Raw genomic sequence first — 21414 nt, forward strand, 5'->3', positions numbered from 1 at the left:
AGATCTCAAAAAAAACCAGCATGGATGCATAAAGAACTATCTGACAAATTGAAAGACAAAAAGGACAAATATAAAAAGTGGAAAGAGGGGCAAATAACTAAGGCAGAATATCAGCAAATAGCCCGAGCCTGTAAAGATGAAGTGAGGAAAGCTAAGGCTCACAATGAACAAAGGCTAGCGACAAAAGTAAAAAATAACAAAAAAAGCTTCTTCCAACATGTTAAAAAATAAGAAAAAAGTCAAGGAAACAATTGGTCCATTGCTAGGAGAAAGTGGCAAGGTGACAAGCAACAGGGAGAAAACAGAACTACTTAACTCGATTTTTGCATCCATCTTTAGAGAAAGGGAAAAAAATAGTCCAACCTATCAAAAACAGCACCACAAAAAAACAGATTAGGAACACAACTTAAAATAGGGAATAAAATGGTAAATGAACACCTGTCTACCCTAGACGAGTTCAAATCACCAGGACCAGATGGATTGTACCCCAAGGTTCTGAAGGAACTGGCAGGCGAGATCTCAGAACCACTGAACTATATGTTTTAAAGATCCTGGAGCACTGTTGAACTGACGGAGGACTGGACAAGAGCTGATGTAGTTCCCATCTTCTAAAAAGGAAAAAAAAATAGATCCAGGAAACTACAGACCTATGAGCCTGACCTCAATACCAGGGAAGATTCTGGAAAAGATAATCAAGCAACGAATCAGCAAACACCTAGAAGCAAAAAAGTAATAACCAAAAGCCAATATGGGTTTGTCAAAAACAGATCATGCCAGACTAATCTTATTGCCTTCTTTGACAAAGTGACAAAATTAGTAGACCAGAGGAAAGCTGTCGATATAATTTAATTGGACTTCAGTAAGGCATTTGATAAAGTAGACCATAACCTACTACTAGGTAAAGTAGAAAAAGTTGGGTTAGACAGCATCACCACCAGATGGATTTGTAACTGGCTGACCAAATGCACTCAACATGTAGTCCTCAATGGAACTGCATCTACATGGAGGGAAGTATGCAGTGGAGTACCCCAAGGCTCTGTTTTAGGCCCAATACTCTTCAACATCTTCATCAATGACTTGGACAAGGGGATAGATGGGGAACTCATCAAATTTGCAGATGACACCAAGCTGGCAGGAATAGCCAACACTCCAGAAGATAGGCTCAAGTTACAGAAAGATCTTGACAGACTTGAACATTGGCGCTATCTAACAAAATGAAATTCAACAGTGAAAAAGTAAGGTTCTACATTTAGGCCAAAAAAACAAAATGCACCGGTACCGTATATTGTTCAATAGTAGTACCTGTGAGAGGGATCTTGGAGTCCTAGTGGATAACCATTTAGATATGAACCAGAAGTGTGCAGCAGCTGCAAAAAAGCCAACACAGTTCTGGGCTGCATAAACAGAGGGATAGAATCAAGATCACGTGAAGTGTTAGTACCACTTTATAATGCCTTGGTAAGGCCACACTTGGAATATTGCATCCAATTTTGGTCGCCACGATGTAAAAAAGATGTTGAGACTCTAGAAAGAGTGCAGAGAAGAGCAACAAAGATGATTAGGGGACTGGAGGCTAAAACATATGAAGAACGGTTGCAGGAACTGGGTATGTCTAGTTTAATAAAAAGAAGGACTAGGGAGACATGATAGCTGTGTTCCAATATCTCAGGGGTTGCCACAAAGAAGAGAGTATCGGGCTGTTCTCCAAAGCACCTGAGGGTAGAACAAGAAGCAATGGGTGGAAACTGATCAAAGAAAGAAGCAACTTAGAACTAAGGAGAAATTTCCTGACAGTTAGAACAATTAATAAGTGGAACGACTTGCCTGCAGAAGTTGTGAATGCTCCAACACTGGAAATTTTTAAGAAAATGTTGGATAACCATCTGACTGAGATGGTGTAGGGTTCCTGCCTAGGCAGGGGGTTGGACTAGAAGGCCTCCAAGGTCCCTTCCAACTCTGTTGTTATGTTATGTTATGTTATGTTATGTTATGTTATGTTATGTTATGTTATGTTATGTTATGTTATGTTATGTTATGTTATGTTATGTTATGTTATGTTATGTTATGTTATGTTATGTTATGTTATGTTATGTTATGTTATGTTATGTTATGTTAAAGAAAGATGTTCTCAATTTTAGAAATGTCAAAATACAGTTTATAACATCTGAAAATGTATAGTAAAATAGATTTGTTTGGTACAGGGGATGAACAAGATTGAAAATCTGGCATTAGTTGAAAGATTTTGGAGCTAATCTGCTTTGAAAATTGGCATTGTCCATTTGATGGGAGAGTAACCAATGATATTTGATGTTTATATCTATAAAAATCAAGAATTAGATAGAACTTCTAAAATGATTTTATTCACAGTTATGTGTTTGATACGTTTAATTATTTTATGTACATATATAAAAGTTTATTATCATTTCAAAGCCCTCCATGGCTTAGGACCAGGATATTTACGGGACCGTCTACTGCCATCTTCTATCTCCCAGCGACCGGTGCGTTCTCACAGAGAGGGACTCCTTAGGGTGCCGTCAGCCAAACAATGTCGACTGGCGGCCCCCAGGGGGAGGGCCTTCTCTGTGGGGGCTCCTACCCTGTGGAACAAACTTCCCCCAGGACTTCGTCAACTATCCGACCTTCGGACCTTTCGCCGCGAACTTAAAACCTATTTATTCCGTCTAGCTGGACTGGCTTGATTTTAAAATTTTAATTTGCTTTTATGGGTTTTAAATTTTTGTAAATTTTTATAGGGTGTTATTGTATTTTAAAAAATTTTGGCCAATTGAATAAGTTTTTTAAGGGATGTTCTTAATATTATATGTATTGTTCTCTTTGTATTTTATTTTGGCTGTGCACCGCCCTGAGTCCTTCGGGAGAAGGGCGGTATACAAATTAAAATATTATTATTATATTATTATTATTTGAGTTTGTTGTAGGATTAAAATTGTCTAATTGTGCTTATGAATCCAAATCTATAGCAGAAATACTTCCTATACAAATATTTGTGATATTTATTTTCACTAGAATAAAGAGCTTGATAACACAAGTACCTGGGATTAACTCTGAAACAAATGGCACTATTGCATACATTTAACCTTGCTACATGTAATATACAGTTCTAATTGAAATAATGTAGTACTTCATTGTTTGTAAAGAATTAACCAGACAATTTTACATGAGGGCTTAATAGAAAAGAAAACAATTATCTTGTAAATAAAATGCACATTGAAAAGTAAATAGTAAATATAGCAAGATAATATGGAACTTCATTCACAAATGCGTTAATCCTGAAGTACTTGAATTTCAATCAATTTTGTTTCATTTATTTCATGGCAAGTAAATCAACATAAGTAAATCCAATCACTTTGGATGTAACTAGGATGGGGAAGGATTGTCTTTTAAAGAAAAAATAGTATGCCAAGCAAATAAGAGCCCAATCAGAATGGTCAATGACTTCTTCTGTTCTTAGGGAAGGTTTTTCAGCAGCCTTTCACTCATTATTAGAGAGATTCATTGTGATGCCTCCAGATTCTGAATGACTAAAATGTTTATTTTCTGGCAAGCTTCTGCATCCAGTCTGTGGGAAATGTTTACTCTAAGGCTCAGCCATACATGGCTGTAAGAAATGTTGCAAAGCAGCCAATACTGACTAGAACTAATTATCTGTAGTGCTTCATTTCTTGTTCTCATTTCAAGCATCAAGATACTGCACAATTCCTATTCTTTTCTCTCTTTCTTTTTCTTTCTTTCTTTCTTTCTTTCTTTCTTTCTTTCTTAAGGACAAAAACAATCGAACACTTTGGGGGTTCCCAAAATTCTAAGCATGTTTTTCTTGGTAATATGAGTGATCCACAGGGTTTATTTGAAGTTTCGGAACCAATAAGTTAAAGTTTCAAAAATCTTGTATACATGCTGAAAATTTAGTTGTGATTTAGAAGTGATTCTGCACTGATGGAATGTCCTCCTTATATATGTTGCATGTTCAATCTTGCTTTATTTGCATGTTCAATCTTGCTTTTTTTAAAAAAAAATTGAAATATATGGAAATATACAAATTGGGACATTGTAATCTTTTTCATCAGTTTAATTTATCAGCTGGGCTTGTACAAACTAAATAAAATAACACATCAAATTTTGCAATGGACATGAGAGCTACATTTTGCTTTCAACAGAATAATTTACCAGGCAGTGTCACCCTGTTCATATTTTCCTAGAAGTAACTCTTCAATGAGATCTGTTACCATTTAGGATTACAGGCTAAAATTAAACTTAGATTTATTTTAGAGTAAATTTATGGAAATCCATTGTGATTTCTGACTATAACTTTGATAATCCAAAATTACCCCCCAAATACCATATAATGAGAAAGAATGCAGTCTGAATGACTACAAGTAAAACAATCGGTTTTTACCACGAGCAGCTTGTAGGACACTCTAATCATTGCATGATTCACCTTGTACCTGCTTACAGGCAAAGACTTAAAACCACCAAATCAACAATTAAATCAGTGAAGACTTGGACTGAGGAGGCAAAGTTAAAGGCTTGCTTTGACTGCACTGATTGGAATATTTTTGAAGATACCTCTGCAGACATGGATGAACTCACAGATAATGTAACATCATATGTCAGCTTCTATGCAGACCTATGTGTACTGATCAGGACTTGCAAATATATAATAACAACAAACCTTGGTTCACAGCTAAACTTAAGCACCAACGTCATTCCAAAGAGGAAAGACTACAGAAAATGTGATAAAATGCTGTACAGTCAAGCCAGAAATGTATTAACAAGGGAGATCAGAGCAGCAAAAAGAAGCTACTCAGAAAAGCTAAAGAATCAGTTCTTAACAAACGAACCAGCAAACCTGTGGAAAACTCTTAAAATTATCACCAGCTACAGCAAACCTTCCCAGGCGAAGGAAATCAACAACTGGCAGATGACCTGAACGTGTTTTACTGCAGGTTTGAAAGGAAATTATATCTCCACAACCACCATCTCAGACACATCAACAACAGCCAAGCCTCCTACAACCGACCCCATCCCATTGGTTCAGTTGTAGGAAGGAAGTGCAAGACCTATTTCACAGACAAAAGGAAAAGCTCCAGGCCCAGGCAAGATAACTCCTTCTTGCTTAAAAGTCTGTGCTGAACAATTGGCCCCCATCTTCACCAGTACCTTCAATAAATCGCTAGAGATGTGCTTTGTTCCTTCTTGCTTCAAACACTCTACTATCATCCCACTGCCAAAGAAGCCCACCATCAAGGAATTGAATGACTACAGACCAGTTGCTCTAACATCTGTAGTCATAAAAACTTTTGAAAGGCTAGTGCTGTCCCAGTTGAAAACCATCATGGATCCACTGTTAGACCCCTTGCAATTTGCATACTGAGCAAATAGATCAACAGATGATGCTGTTAATATGGCTCTGCACTACATCCTACAACATCTTGAATCTCCAAAGACCTACGCAAGGGTCCTCTTTGTAGACTTTAGTTCAGCATTCAATACCATCATTCCAGACACTCTTCTAACTAAGCTAAACCAGCTACAGGTACCTGAACACACTTGTAAGTGGGTCATAAGCTTCCTAGCAAACAGGAAGCAGCAGGTGAAGCTAAGCAGAATCACATCAGATACCTCAGGGGTGAAATGCTCCCGGTTCGGACTGGCTCGCCTGATCCGGTAGCGATGGCGGCTGCTGGTTCGGAGAACCGGTGGCAAAAATCCCTGCCCCCCCGCCCCCGCCTCTGCTGAGCTGCACCATCAGCAGAGGGTTTTTTTCTTTTAAAAGCAGTTTTTCTTCAGCTGAAAACTTGCCTTTAAAAGTAAAAAAAAAAAAGCCTTTGAGGATCCTGCCCCTCAGCTGAGATCAGCAGAGCCTTTAAACTTTAAAAAAATTTTTTTAAGGCTGTGTGAGGTTCCTGCTTGTTGCAAGGGCCATTTTGTATGAAGTGCAGCTGCTTTTACATTGTGTGTGTGTCAGTTGTGTTGTGTTGCGTGTGTGTAAAGTGTGAAAGATGGTTTTTGGTACCACTTATTGTTTTGCTACGCCCACCAATTAAGCCACTCCCACAGAACCGGTGGGAAAAATTTTAGATTTCACCCCTGAGATACCTGTACAATTAGCACAGAGGCCCCCCAAGGCTGTGGGCTTTTCCTACTTCTCTTCTCTCTGTATACCAATGACTGCATCTCTAACGATCCATCTGTTAAACTACTGAAGTTTGCAGATAACACAACAATGATCAGTCTCATTAGAATCAATGATGAATCTGCATACAGACGGAAGGTTGGACAGGAGTGACCGGAACAATCTGGAACTGAACACACTCAACACCATAGAAATGGTGGTAGCCTTTAGGAGAAACCATTCCGTACTTCCACCTCTTACACAGTAGACAACACAGTATCAACAGTAGAGACCTTCAAATTTCTAGGTTCTACCATATCGCAAGATCTAAAATGGACAGCTAACATCAAAAACATCAAAGAATGCTCTTTCTGGGCCAACTCAGAAAGCTCAAACTGTCCAAGGAGCTGCTGATCCAGTTCTACACAGGAATTATTGAGTCTCTCAGCTGCACCTTTATAACTGTCTGGTTCTGCAACCCAACAAGACAGACACAGATTTCAGAGGATAATTAGAACTGTAGAAAAAACAGTTGCTACCAACCTGACTTCCATTGAGGACCTGTATACTGCATGAGTCAAAAAGAGGGCTGTGAAAATATTTACAGACCCCTCACATCCTGGACATAAACTGTTTCAACTCCTACCCTCAAAACGATGCTATAGAGCACTGCACACCAGAACAACTAGACACAAGAACAGTTTCTTCCCGAACGCCATCACTCTGCTAAACAAATAATTCCCACAACACTGTCCAACTATTTATTAAGTCTGCACTACTATTAATCTTCTCATAGTTCCCACCACCTATCTCCTTCCACTTATGACTCTATGACTGTAACCTTGTTCCTTGTATCCTTATGATTTATATTGATATTGTTTCCTGATTGCTTATTTGTACCCTATGACTTAAGTGTTGTACCTTATGATTCTTGATGAAAGTATCTTTTCTTTTATGTACACTGAGAGCATATACACCAAGACAAATTCCTTGTGTGTCCAATCACACTTGGCCAATAAAAAATTCTATTCTAAAACAATTTCATCACTGTGATATCTTAAAGACTAGTAAATTTATCATAACATAAACTTTGCTCCTCTGATTTATTTTACAGTATTGAGAATGAAAGTCTCCTCATAATAATTATATTACTGTTTTCAATATTGCAAAATTATTTTTGTTTTTCATACAGCTTTGTAAGATTATTATCCCTTAAGGAAATTATAATTTCCCTCTCGTTATATAATTTTAAAATATCGCCAAAAAATCATATAATGAATATAGGCAACCAGATAAGATCAGCCTTTCCAATTTTTACATGTTGCTTACATGAATGAACAAACTAAGTTGCTTGTACTAATATATCTGAAAGACCACTTCTTTCCATATGAACTGGTCCAGGGTTTGTATCCCTTATTTGAAGCTCTGCTAGATGCAGGGGTGGGCTGCTGGGGGTTTGCAGGGGTTCAGGAGCACCTCTAGCTAAGATTTTGTGCAGTTCGGAGAACCCCCAAACCCCAATCCTGGCTGGCCCCACCCCACCCACCCCACCCCTCCCAAGAGTCCTCACACAGCCTGTTTTGGATGCAGGTAAGTGCAGGGCATGCGCGGAGGCTCAGGCAAGGCAAAAACTGGAAGAGGGCCTCTGGAGCCTTGGGAGGCCTTGGGAGGCCATTTTTACCCTCCCAGAGGCATGAGGAAAGCCTCTGGAGCCCAGGGAGGGCAAAAACACACACACACCACCATGGTGCAGGAGGCTGACTAGGCCACACCCACCATGGCCATGCCCATCCAGCAACCGGGCAGAGAACCCCTTGCTAAAATTTTTGAAGCCCATCCCTAGCTAGGTGTCCCATCCTGGGGGTTGGATGGAAAGGTGGAAAGAGGTTGGAGGAGATTGAAAACAGATATTTCTCCAGTGTAGCACCGTAATCAAAGAGTATCTTGGAGAGTGGGCAGCCATATAAACAGAATTAATCAGCCTCTTAAGATAAGGTGATGGGGGTTAAGTAAGAATGGGAAGTTTAAGTTGCTTTTAGCTATTGAAGATCAATGGATAGCTTTGGTTCAGTAACAAACTCTCAGACCAATCTACTTATCAGTATAGTTACAGGTAAAAATTGGATGAATGAATGCTTCTGCAGACCTTGAGCTCTTAGAGAAAAAGCTGGACGTAAATGCAAAGAAACAGAACAGTAGAATTTCTCTCCTAAAGTAACACTGAGAGAAGCAACTAGATGTGTTCACCTCCTTTCAGTACTCTTTTGTAGTCAATCTCTTTTCCAGTACAGAAAAATTCACACCCTCTTGACCTTCAGGACCCACATTTGAAAAAGAAAAAGAAAAAAACTTGTCAAATACAGATGCTAAGAGAGCACTGCTGTGATGTGTGATTAAGAGGCAGTAAAAGCAGTTGCATGGCTTAATACTTAATCTTTGGTGTTTCCGAGCATATTCCTTCAAGCCCTTGAGGAACACTGATGACTTCTCTGTCTGGGAACATTATGTAATTTATGTATGTGAAGTACAAGGTGTATTTAGAACTGTATTTTACCATCTTGTTTCATCATTAGAGATAAAAGAAGTTGCCATATACTCTGTAATGAGTATATGTATACTTTGTATACATTATGTTTGTATACATTTTGTATACATTACATATATGTATACATTACAGTATACAGAGTATACTCATATACTCTGTAATGAGTATATGAGTATATGAGTACTCTGATAGATTAAAAGACCTTTAATCTATCTTGCCTAATATGGCCAACACTGACTGGCAGCAGCTGTTTCAGGCAGAAGAATCCTACACTTGGACAAAGTCTGCATAGAAGATTTCCTAGGCGGTGACACATTTTAGTTTTCTCTCTTGATATGTTCATTCTTAGTGACAGGTTTCTACAGTAACAGAATAAATATTTATGTTCATTGATATACCTAATATTATCTTTTTGATCCAACAGGAAAATGTGGCTTAATTAGCCACGCAAAGGTTCTTATAAAAGGGCAGTAACTGTCTATTAAAATAATAAATATTTGATTACATAAATATATAATTTCATCTGATCTGGCCTTCATCCCTCATTTCCCTTGTCTGAATTGTGAAATAAGAAACCTGTCACTGTATCAATAAACCAGGCGTGCATTTTAATCTGTAAAGATATTGCTAAACGTGAAGAACTAATAACTTCAGGTATCAATATGATTCACTTCCTCATAGTGCAGTTATATCTGTGGCAGAGGGATAAATAAAATTTGTTTCCTACAGTTTCTTTAGCATAAAATGCACAAGTAATTTGAGGTGGGGGTGGGGGGCTTATGATACTGAACTTATGGGAAGGAAAAAGATAAATATATTTATGAAGGAATATGGGCTTCTTACAATCAGTCATGCTATTCATGGTAAATTGTGGGCATGGCCAAGAAGCAACAGGAAGGAGGCCTAAAGTAAAACTCATGCACCTAGTTTAACTACAGAGGGCCAAGGGAATAATTATGATTGCAATTTGGGAATATTAACTATCAGCAAAATACAGAGATTACTCAGGAAGAATTTCAATGCTAGGATAATCCTAGAATGTTCTCAGCAGGAATTAAGAATTGTATTTATGTGTTCCTTCTTTTAAAATTATACAATGTGATGCGGTATCATAATAACAGAGTTGGAAGGGACCTTGAAGGCCTTCTAGTCCAACCCCCTGCCCAGGCAGGAAACCCTACACCATCTCAGACAGATGGTTATCCAACATTTTCTTAAAAATTTCCAGTGTTGGAACATTCACAACTTCTGCAGGCAAGTCGTTCCACTTATTAATTGTTCTAACTGTCAGGAAATTTCTCCTTAGTTCTAAGTTGCTTCTTTCCTTGATCAGTTTCTACCCATTGCTTCTTGTTCTACCCTCAGGTGCTTTGGAGAACAGCCCAACTCCCTCTTCTTTGTGGCAACCCCTGAGATATTGGAACACTGCTATCATGTCTCCCCTAGTCCTTCTTTTTATTAAACTAGACATACCGAGTTCCTGCAACCGTTCTTCATATGTTCTAGCCTCCAGTCCCCTAATCATCTTTGTTGCTCTTCTCTGCACTCTTTCTAGAGTCTCAGCATCTTTTTTACATTGCAGCAACCAAAACTGAATGCAAGTGTGGCCTTACCAAGGCATTATAAAGTGGCACTAACACTTCACATGATCTTGATTCTATCCCTCTGTTTATGCAGCCCAGAACTGTGTTGGCTTTTTTAGCAACTGCTGCACACTGCTGGCTCACATCTAAATGGTTGTCCACTAGGACTCCAAGATCCCTCTCACAGGTACTACTATTGAGCAAGGTACCACGTATTTTTTTTAATTATTTATTAATCATACTTATATACCGCACCATCTCCCATAGGACTCAGGGTGGTTCACAGGCATATTAAAACAATATAATAAATAAGCATTAAAACCCAGTTAAGACTAAATATTATCATGGCCTGATCACTAAAACAGTAAAAACCAATAAAAACCCCATTAAAATTTTGCTAAAACATTTTATTCTTAGGCTAGTCCAGCACGCTGAAATAATAGAGTCTTCAGTCCATGTCTGAAGGTCCGGAAGTCGGGGAGTTGTCGTAATCCCGGAGGAAGCTCGTTCCACAGGGCTGGTGCCACCACAGAGAAGGCCCTCCCCCTGCGGGTCGCCAACCTACATTTTTTGGTCGACAGCACCCTGAGGAGGCCTACTCTGTGGGAGCGCACAGGTCGTTGGGAGGCAATCGGCGGCAGAAGGCGGTCTCGAAGGTATCCCGGTCCTAAGCCGGGATATACTTAGGACCGGTATCCCGGTCCTAAGTATACGGTACCTGTGCATTTTGGGTTTTTTTTGCCTAAATATAGAACCTTACTTTTTTCACTGTTGGATTTCATTTTGTTAGATAGCACCCAATGTTCAAGTCTGTCAAGATCCTTCTGTATCTTGAGCCTATCTTCTGGAGTGTTGGCTATTCCTGCCAGCTTGGTGTCATCTGCAAATTTGATGAGTTCCCCATCTATCCCCTTTTCCAAGTCATTGATGAAGATGTTGAAGAGGGCCTAAAACAGAGCCTTGGGGTACTCCACTGCATACTTCCCTCCATGTGGATGTAGTTCCATTGAGGACTACACGTTGAGTGCGGTTGGTCAGCCAATTACAAATTCATCTGGTGGTGGTGCTGTGTAACCCACATTTTTCTACTTTATCTAGTAGTAGGTTATAGTCTACTTTATCAAATGCTTTACTGAAGTCCAAGTAAATTATATCGACAGCATTCCTCTGGTCCACTAATTTTGCCATTTTGTCAAAGAATGCAATGAGATTAATCTGGCATGATCTGTTTTTGACAAACCCATTTTGGCTTTTGGTTATTACTTTGTTATCTTGCTCTAACACAAAAACTAAACAAGAAATGAATATATAAAACCAAAAAATAATTAGTAGATATAGCATAGTCTATAAATAAGAATATCTTGATGAAGAAAGCGGTTTTGGGATTATGCTTGCTCTGGATATCTGTACAACACCTACAGACTGCTTTTAAATTTGGAAAGATCAGTATCACCACTTTTGGACTGCACAAAGATTGACCTTGGTGCTATAGTATCATCAGCAGCTTTATTCAAATCTGCAACTGCAGATTTTTCAGTTTGGTTATTTAAAATCCTATCTGCACTTAGGGGACAATGAGGCACAAAAGGCAAACAAATAACAACATACTGATGAAATAGATTGTGTCACATGTTGAACAGTGCACTTTTTCCCAATGTTGTTTGAGCTGGACAACAATTGTCTCATAAACTGAGCTGCCAAGGCAGGTGCTCCAGTCATAGAATTCTCATTTCTCAGAAGGAAAACGAATGATGACGTTCCTTGCCATGCCTATAACCCACTCTACAGAATGTTCTGTTTTCCAGTAGCATCAGGATACTTTTTCAAGCAATGGACTTGCCTGTAGCCAGTAAAAAATTACTGGTTTTGAAGATACTGTTTTTGAAGATACTTCTGAGTCTCATGCCAAGTCACCTTCTTAGAAATAGTCTTGTGTGTTGCTTTGCAGCACACCAGCTTTTCGTATCATTTTTTTTTTAAATCCCAGGGTAATAAGAAACTAGGCAGATGCCTAGAGTGGTGGTGCCCATCAGCTTCTAGGTCCATGATGGAGAACCTCTGGCCTCTCTGTGGGCATGTGAGCTGTTGCTCCAGTTCAGCTCTGCCATGCATGCGAGTCCATCTCCAGCCAGTCAGCTGGTCTTCGGCCGTCCGCTGTGCATGGGGATGCACCTGCATGCACGGGGGGAGCGGTGCATGTGTGAGGGCAGGGCACATGCACAGGGGCTGCACACACATTGCATTTTGGGGGTTCGGTATGTGTGCATGCATTCACATGCATGCACACTTTGGGCACTCGGTCCAGAAAAGGTTAGTCATCACTGTTCTAGGTGCTTATGGGTCCCATATGGCCTATATATGAACTTCAGGACTTCTATACAGAACACTTGTTCTTCTTCCTAGAATTATTCCTGCACTATGGAAGGGTCACTTGTCGGGCAAAGCCATCTCCATTTGGATCAATCCAGGGGTGATGCCCATGTATTTCATGTCCTCCTTGATGTGATCCTTTCACATTTCCTTGGCTGTGCCATGGGGTCACTGGCCATCAGGGTCCAGAGTCCTGACACATGGCTGCCTTTGCCACCAAGTCTTCTTTACTGCGTTATTTCTTTACTTCTATACAGAACACTATTGCTTGCAAAATCCTGTATATGTTTAGAGATGCTCACAGTAAAGTAAAACCATTTACCTCAGGCATTCCAGTAAATAAAGAAACTTATATCACATCAGCCAAGATAATCAATATGACACAATGCCATTTACAAAAGATGTCCAACAAGTTAAATAAATCACAATTCCATTTTAAAACTACCCAACAGCTATATAACTACCCAGATAAAAATGTGACTCAAGTAACAGCATATTTTCTATAGTCTTTGTATCATTATCCTATACAACTTTGCTCAGAAGTAAATCCTGCTGTATTCAAAAAGGTATTTTGTTTTGTTTTCTTTTTTAAAAAAAACCTTGTTTTTTTTAAATGCAGCCAGTCACTTTACAATAAAGCCTCATCATGTGGATATGAGCCATTCATACCTTCACTTTCATACTTGGAACTATTCTATTGAACTGAAACCACAAGGATTTCAGAATGCCCTTCATACTCTCTTTTTTTTCTTCACCAGCCAGTGGTCTTCAGAAAAGCCTACATTACATTCTAAAAGAATGATGTGCAATTACAATCCATGTACAACAGGGTGATTTTGCTGCTTGAGATGAAAAAAAATTCTGTGATACCATGGACCAACACTGCCAGTTACCCTTTCCTTCCACACTGGGGATGGGAAGCAATAAGGTGGCTAGCACAGAAGGGTGCAAACCAGAGGTGGATTTCAGCAGGTTCTGACCAGTTCGGAAGAACTGGTAGTGGAAATTTTGAGTAGTTCGGAGAACTGGTAAATACCATCTCTGACTGGCCTCATCCTCATCTATTCTCTGCCTCCCGAGTCCCAGCTGATCGGGAGGAAATGGGGACTTTGCAGTAACCTTCCCCTAGAGTGGGGAGGGAATGGAGATTTTACAGTATCTTTCCCCTGCCATGCCCACCAAGCCACGCCCACCAAGGCATGCCACACCCATCAAGCCACACCCACAGAACTGGTAGTAAAAAAAATTGAATCCAACCACTGGTGCAAACACAGGGAATGTAATTCTTATTATTAATCCTAATTTGTCATCTCCAACTGCTTTGCTCATCCTGATGAAAATCTACCCTGGTATTTGTGTGTGCATGTATGGGAAATACTCAATAAATGCCAATAAATGATTGCCCTAAAAAATGGGATCAACAGCTCTAATCTACATTTGGAGTAGATAACATTTTTCATGTGCCCAGATCCCCAGGAGGAGGTCTTGTGGAACTTGATGGCACTTGTTTCTGGATGGATAAGACTTGCCCCGAGCTCCCCCAATTAAAGATCGTTTTTATAGAATTATTCTGATTTACAGGCAGGTATCTATTGTATCTATTTTCCTCTCAACATATTGTATAGCTGCTGAGAGCAAAACAAAGCTTTGATTTCAGTTTCAAAGTCTATGATCAACATTGGCACTGCAATATTTTCCTTCTGCTAATGCTTCTCTTGGTTTGACTTTCATAAGCAATTAGGGTTGGAATGAACCTTAGAAATGATCTAAGCCAGTGGTGAAATGTAAATTTGTTACTATCGGTTCTGTGGGCATGGCTTGGGGGGGGGGGCGTAATGTGACTGGGTGGGTGTGGCCAACTTTTTTTTTACTTTTAAAAGCATTTTTTCTACAACCTCTTCAGTCGAAAAAAAATGCTTTTAAAAGGCTCTGACGATCCCAGCTGAGTTGCCTGATTGTCAGAGGCTTTTCTTTTCTTTTAAAAACATTTTTTTTTTGCCTTTAAAAGAAAAAAAGCCTCTGACGATCAGGCAACTCAGCTGGGATCGCCAGAGCCTTTTAAAAGCATTTTTCTACAATCTCTTTGGTCAAAGAGGTTGTAGAAAAAACGCTTTTAAAAGGCTCTGACAATCCCAGCTGAGCCGCATGATCATCAGAGGCTTTTTTTAACTTTTAAAAGCGTTTTTTGGCCAAAGAAAAAATGCTTTTAAATTTTTTTTAAAAAAGGCTCTGATGATCTCACAGCTCAGCTGGGCATGGAGGAGGGCAGGGATTTTTGCTACCGGTTCTACAAACCATCTGCCGCCATCGCTACTGGATCGGGCAATCTGGCCTAAAGTGGGAGCATTTCACCCCGATCTAAGCCTGTCCCCTCCCCAATACAGGAACTCTGCAAACCATCTCCGATAAAGGGCTCAAACCTTTTCTTGAAAGCTTTTAGTGGCAGAGCCCTTGTGACTCTAGAAAGCAGATTATGCTACTGCTTAATACCCCTCATGGTATGATAATACTTCCATTTCTTGTCTCTTATTATGTTCCATCCAGTCTTTAACTAATCCAGGCTTAATCTGCATCATGGGAAATGGTTAGAAATGTCCATATTGCTTTAGAAAGGAAACGACATTGCTCTTCATTTTTTGACATTATTGCATAACTTATTTACTTAGAACATAAGAAACTATCACATAATAAGCCAAGCCTTTTGTATATTTTGTCTGTCAGCACTTCTCCAATTATTTTTCCTTTTGTTGTTAGTTGTGAAGTCATATCCGACCCATCATGACCCCATAGACAATGTTCCTCCAGGCTTTCCTGTCCTCTACCATCCCCCGTAGACCATTTAAGCTCACACCTACTGCTTCAGTGACTCCATCCAGTCACCTCCTTCTCTGTAGTCCCCTTCTTCTTTTGCCCTCAATCTTTCCCAGCATTAGGCTCTTCTCCTTCTCATTAAATGGCCAAAGTATTTGAGTTCTATCTTCAGGATCTGGCCTTCTAAAGAGCAGTCAAGGTTGATCTCCTCTAGGACTGACCAGTTTGATCGCCTTGCAGTCCAAGGGACTCACAGGAGTCTTCTCCAGCATCAGAGTTCAAAGGCCTCAATTCTTTGGCACTCATCCTTTCTTATGGTCCAACTTTCATAGCCATACAATGCAACTGGGAGAACCATAGCCTTGATTATACGCACTTTTGTTGGCAGGGTGATGTCTCTGCTTTTTAGTATGCTTATTTTTCCTAGGAAAAACCTGAGCTTGAAACTAGGGCCTTTTGTTTGCGAAGTATGTGTTTTACTTCTATGCTGTCGCTCCTGCTACCCTGAGAAAACTTCCACTAACCTAAAATTATATATATTTTCTAGACTGACAGCTTTGTACTGCATATATTACATCTTGAGTTGATCAGATTTTTATTCTGTCCCACAATAAAATTAAGAATGACTTCCTTCAGTTTTGATTCTTCTTTAGTCATGCCTTTGTGTAATCTGGAGCCTTTCCCTAGATATCCAATAATCAGTTTCATAACTAAATACATTGTTTACTATACTGTAACTCTGCTCTATGATAAAATTGTAATTGTGATTAGCATTGTAAAAATATATTTTAAAAATGAGATTATCTATCTTCAGCCTACTCAGAGGTCTCTGTCATTTTGAAGCACAATGACACCTAAAGAAAAAAGACAAAAAACATGTTATAGAAAAACAGGTTACAAAATTCTCAATAAAAGAAGTTCAGTATGTAAATGTTGCACCATTTCTGTTCTGTAGGAAAATAACTTGACCTGTGGTTGGACACCTCAGTCCATGTAACTTTTTCTCATTCACATCAGATCCATTTTCAAGATAGCAAAAATCAGGGGGAAAAATAGCACATTTCCAGGGCTGATGCAACTTACAGTAGTTGTTAAATAGAGAAAAAGATGGTGTATATGGGTTTTCAGGCCGAGAAGGATCAGATGGTTCTGGAGATTTCAAGATAATGGTATTCAGAAAAGGAAAGCTTAATACATACAGTGAATGATCAAAGCTCATCTAGCTAGTAAAGAATAAGACAAGCACATCTGTCATTTCCAGCATGATGGGTAAATGTCTCCATTCTCCCTTCATAGACAGTATGTAACTAAGTGAATCTTAAGCAAACAGCATCAACTGGCTCTCACCCTTTCACCAGTTGCATTATGACTTTAGTTATGTATAATGGTCACCCTTAAGTCCATCTGTCTTTCTCTTTTCTGGCTCCAAGGGATTTAACGCTGTCTTGGAAAGGCTTGCAGCTTTTTTATTTGCTTTTCTCTGAAGTTCCTTTGAGCTTGTCATGTGCTTTAGACATATATCAGAATGATTTGTTGTTGTCTCTGAAAGCAAGGGATAATTTCCCTGTACTATTAGTTTAGTGGAGAAATAATATGTATAATATACTATAATATCTTTGAGACTCTGGAACAAATGCAGAATTCACTGGAAATTGTGGGATTCTGTCTATAGGCAAACAAAATAGACAAACTCTGATATTATTCCAGTGGTGAAATCTGAACCGGTTGGCTACCAGTTCGCTGGCTGTGCATGTGCACTATGCGCCAAGTGCACACTGTGTGTGTGCATGCGCACCAAACACATGCTGCGTGCACATGCGCAGTACGCAGCAAAAGGAGGCTTGGGAAGGTAAGTAGAACAGCAGGGGGGATCAGCTGTGCTGCATGGTTTAGCTTCGCTAGAAAGCAGGATTTCCTGCAAAGCTAAACCACAAGGCAAAGCTGATCGTCAGATCATATCTTTTTTTAACTTCCGGTTCAACCAAACCAGTAGCTAACTTCCGGTTCGCCCGAACCTGTAGATTTTTTTTTATTACTGGTTCTCCCAAACCGGTAGTTTTTATCACTACCAGTTCTCCAGAACTGGAATGAACCAGTAGCATTTCATCCCTGTGTTACTCCCTGGGTCATTTTTGGTTCCTTGGGCCTGATACTTATTTTAATAATTGGCTACTAGAGGGAACTAGAAGGAATTAAAGATTACATTTAAAGGACAGTCAAATGCAATTTACTGGTGCAAAACGAAGCAAAATATTTTAACATTAGGCAACAATATTTTTGAGCAGTGGACCCAGAAGTTAATTTTAAGAGTGCCTATCTCTATAGATAGATTGTGTTTAAAAGATGTTAAGGAAGAAGAAAAGTTTTACCTTGCAAGACTGAGGCTGTTTTGAAAGTAGATTTAAAAATGACAGGCTATAAGAATGACATGAAAAAAAGATGTTACATTGGACCTACAAAAGAAATGTCTTAATAATTAAAAGGGATATACAAATAACAAACCAAGGATCATCTGGATAATTTTCCTATATTGCTTGTTCAAACTTTGTAGAGTATTGGGAGACGAGGAAAAAAAACATTAAAAGAAATCAAGTTCTAAGATATTAGGTGAATGGACTAAAGATCAAGATGTTAGAAATAAAAGGAAAGAATATGTGGGGTACTGTCGTGTCCCACTCCTCCGCTGACGGCTGGGTCCGGGAAATCCGAATCAGGCTTGCCTCTGCAGCTGTGCCCAAAGTCCTAGCAAAGTCCTCAGAGCAGGCAGGAGACCAGTAAGTGACTTCAGCAAGATAAGTTTGACTTTTGCCTGACTCAGAGACTGCCAGAAAGTAGATCCTTTATATAGGCCATGGGGTGTGGCTCCATGACTCAGCACTCATTAAGGCCTGCCCCTCCCTTCCCTCTGTTGCCTCCGCCTATCCAATCTTCTGATGCGAGGATTACTCCAATCAGCTGTTGGGAATAAACCCTCCTCAGGCTCACATGCTGTGGAGGAGGGGGAGGGGTCTAGCTGCTCCGTTTGCCTGGGCATGGAGTCAGGGCTGGGGCCGGGAGATTCTCCTTCTTCTGCAGTTTGTGTGGGCATGGAGCCAGGACTTGGGCCGGGAGGCATACATTCCTCAGTGTTCGGGAGCAGGTAAGAAGGCCCTGGCTGCTCTGAGGGCGGGCAAGACACAACAGGTACAAAGAATCAGGGTCATTTCTATAGATTGCAGTATCAACGATTTATTGAAACCTATACACAAGAATCCAGTCAACTAATGATCAGCACTAAACTGGTGCTACATAAGGGTCAATGGAATTCAAGGAGGGGCTAGACTTGGATATCTTATGGCAACAAGAGAACTCTAAACTGATTGTGTGTTTTACTATGCCCCCCTCAAGCTCTGCCAGCTTTTCACGTACAGAATGTAATGTAGGTTCATTTGCTCAAGATTAAAATAGACATTTCAGACATATTTAAAATAGATATATATAAAATATATATAAAATATATATCATATATAAAATAGACACATTTCAGACATCAATGCAATTGAACGTGTCCAGAAATATTTTACAAGAAGAGTTCTCCACTCCTCTGAGTACAACAAAATACTTTATGCCACCAGACTTGAAATCTTGAATTTAGAAAACTTAGAACTCCGCCGACTCCGACAAGACCTGTGTTTAACTCATAGAATCATCTATTGCAATGTCCTTCCTGTTGAAGACTACTTCAGCTTCAATTACAACAATACAAGAGAAAACAATAGATTTAAACTTAACATTAACCGCTTCAATCTTGATTGCAGAAAATATGACTTCTGTAACAGAGTTATTAATACTTGGAACACACTACCAGACTCTGTGGTCTCTTCCCAAAATCCCAAAAGCTTTAACCAAATACTGTCTACTATTGACCTCACCCCATTCCTAAGAGGTCTGTAAGGAGCATGCCTACCGTTCCTGTCCTATTGTTCCCTTTCATTATATCCAATTATATCCAATTAATATAGTTATTACATACTTAGGCTCATATATATGCTTATATATTATATAGTTATTTTCATGCTTATGCTTATATATACTGTGTGACATACATAAATAAATAAATAAATAAATAAATAAATAAATAAATAAATAAATAAATATATTGTTATTTCTTATAACCCTTATTTTGCTGACATCAGGACTAAAATGATAGCAATAGCACTTAGACTTGTATACCACTCCATAGCTCTTTACAGCATTTTCTGAGCAGTTTACAATGTCAGCATATGGCCACCTTTTTCCTTTCTGATTTTCCTTTCTGATTTCACTTGATTGGTTTAAATCAGGGGTCAGCAACCTGCGGCTCCGGAGCTGCATGTGGCTTTTTCACCCCTCTGCTGCGGCTCGCTGTCACTCAAAATATGCGTCACAACCACCAATGTGGTTGTGACCAGCACGTGATTTATTGAGGTTTTCAATCCCCGATAGCCCAACCATGGATAAATCCAAGAAAAGAAAAGTTTCAGAAGAAAACAGAACATTTAATTCAACATCATATGCTAGCTCAAGGCACGGGAGGGGTTTTGTGGCTCCCGGTGTTTTCTTTTCTATGGGAAATGGGTCCAAATGGTTCTTTGAGCTTTAAGGTTGCAGACCCCTAGTTTAAATCAAGGCAAGGCAAGGACCCATAAATAACAATAAAACTCCAGTGGAAATCATACTTAAATCATATGAAAAACAGCAGCAGTTGCATCTTATTTAATAATGTTAACAAGAAAAGACCCACCAAGACTCAGCGGTCACTTTTGGCGACAAGCAATGCAGTTTGACTCCCTTAAAAGTCAGTTTCCCACTAAATTCATTTATTCATGAATAAGCAAGTAAGGCCAGCCTATAATAATCCTTATAAAGCCTACTCCTTCCTCTTCCTCCCCATATTGCTGTTTACCTGAGTTTGTTTTCATTCTTGAAATAAGTACACTACTCAGGAGCAAGAATTTTCCTGCCAGCTAAGGGGAAATTTTAAAAACTATGATGACACTTTTTTAAATTCTGGAGGGTAGAGATGCACAGGCTGGGGGGAAAAACATAACTAGCCATTAACTTTCTTAAACAAAAGACCAAACTCCAGTAGGCGGGAGGATTGTGGAAGGATTCCCAGCATATTGGAAAAGGTCTACCACATAAGTGTTTCAGCACTTAAATTCTCAAAAAGGGAGGAGGGAGGGTGGAAGATGAATGGGTAGAAAGTGATGTATCCTGAGGGGAGGGAAATGTATTCTTATCACCAGTGAGGACACAAATGCGGTTTGAAAAACTTTTGCAGGCATGATTTTGGGAGCTGCAAAAGTGCGTGTCTATGTTTCCAATTAATACAAGAAATTTTTTTAAATAAAAATAATGATAGATATGCTATTTCCTTAGGCAACTATCCTGCTCTGAGGAAATGAAAGGAAATCAAAATCCACCTTACATTTGTAATATTACCCCAGAATGATAATTATTCTGTAGTTCTCCATGAATACACAATGCTCCCTATACCCAGTACAATTTTTTTTCAAGTGAGTATTCTTTTCAGTATGTGAATATACAGACAAACTAACATATTTTCTAATCCAAATTTGGGACTCAAAGCTAGTTGTCTTTGATCAGCATTGGTAATCCTGATTCCAAAAACTCAAGGGGTTTACTTTTCATTTAGTTATATTTTCGTCAAAATTTTTTGAAAAACATTCCTTTGGCTGTGTTTTTTGTTTTTTGTTTAGAAACATTGCATATGACTATGCGGCTACATATATATTTAAATAGGGGTGAAGATTCAAACTCCCACTACCCTGAGAGAACTTTTGGAGCATCCTTCATCCTAAACACTGATGCCTTTGAAAATAATTCTCCCCAATTTAATAAGGGTGGTGGTCCACTCTTGTGCAAATAAACTCCGAAGAAATTTGGCAAGGACTGCAAAACCAAGGTTTCCAGGAAAGAGGGCGTAATAA

This window comes from Ahaetulla prasina, chromosome 1 (assembly GCF_028640845.1).
Source record: "Ahaetulla prasina isolate Xishuangbanna chromosome 1, ASM2864084v1, whole genome shotgun sequence".
Lineage (NCBI taxonomy): Eukaryota > Metazoa > Chordata > Lepidosauria > Squamata > Colubridae > Ahaetulla > Ahaetulla prasina.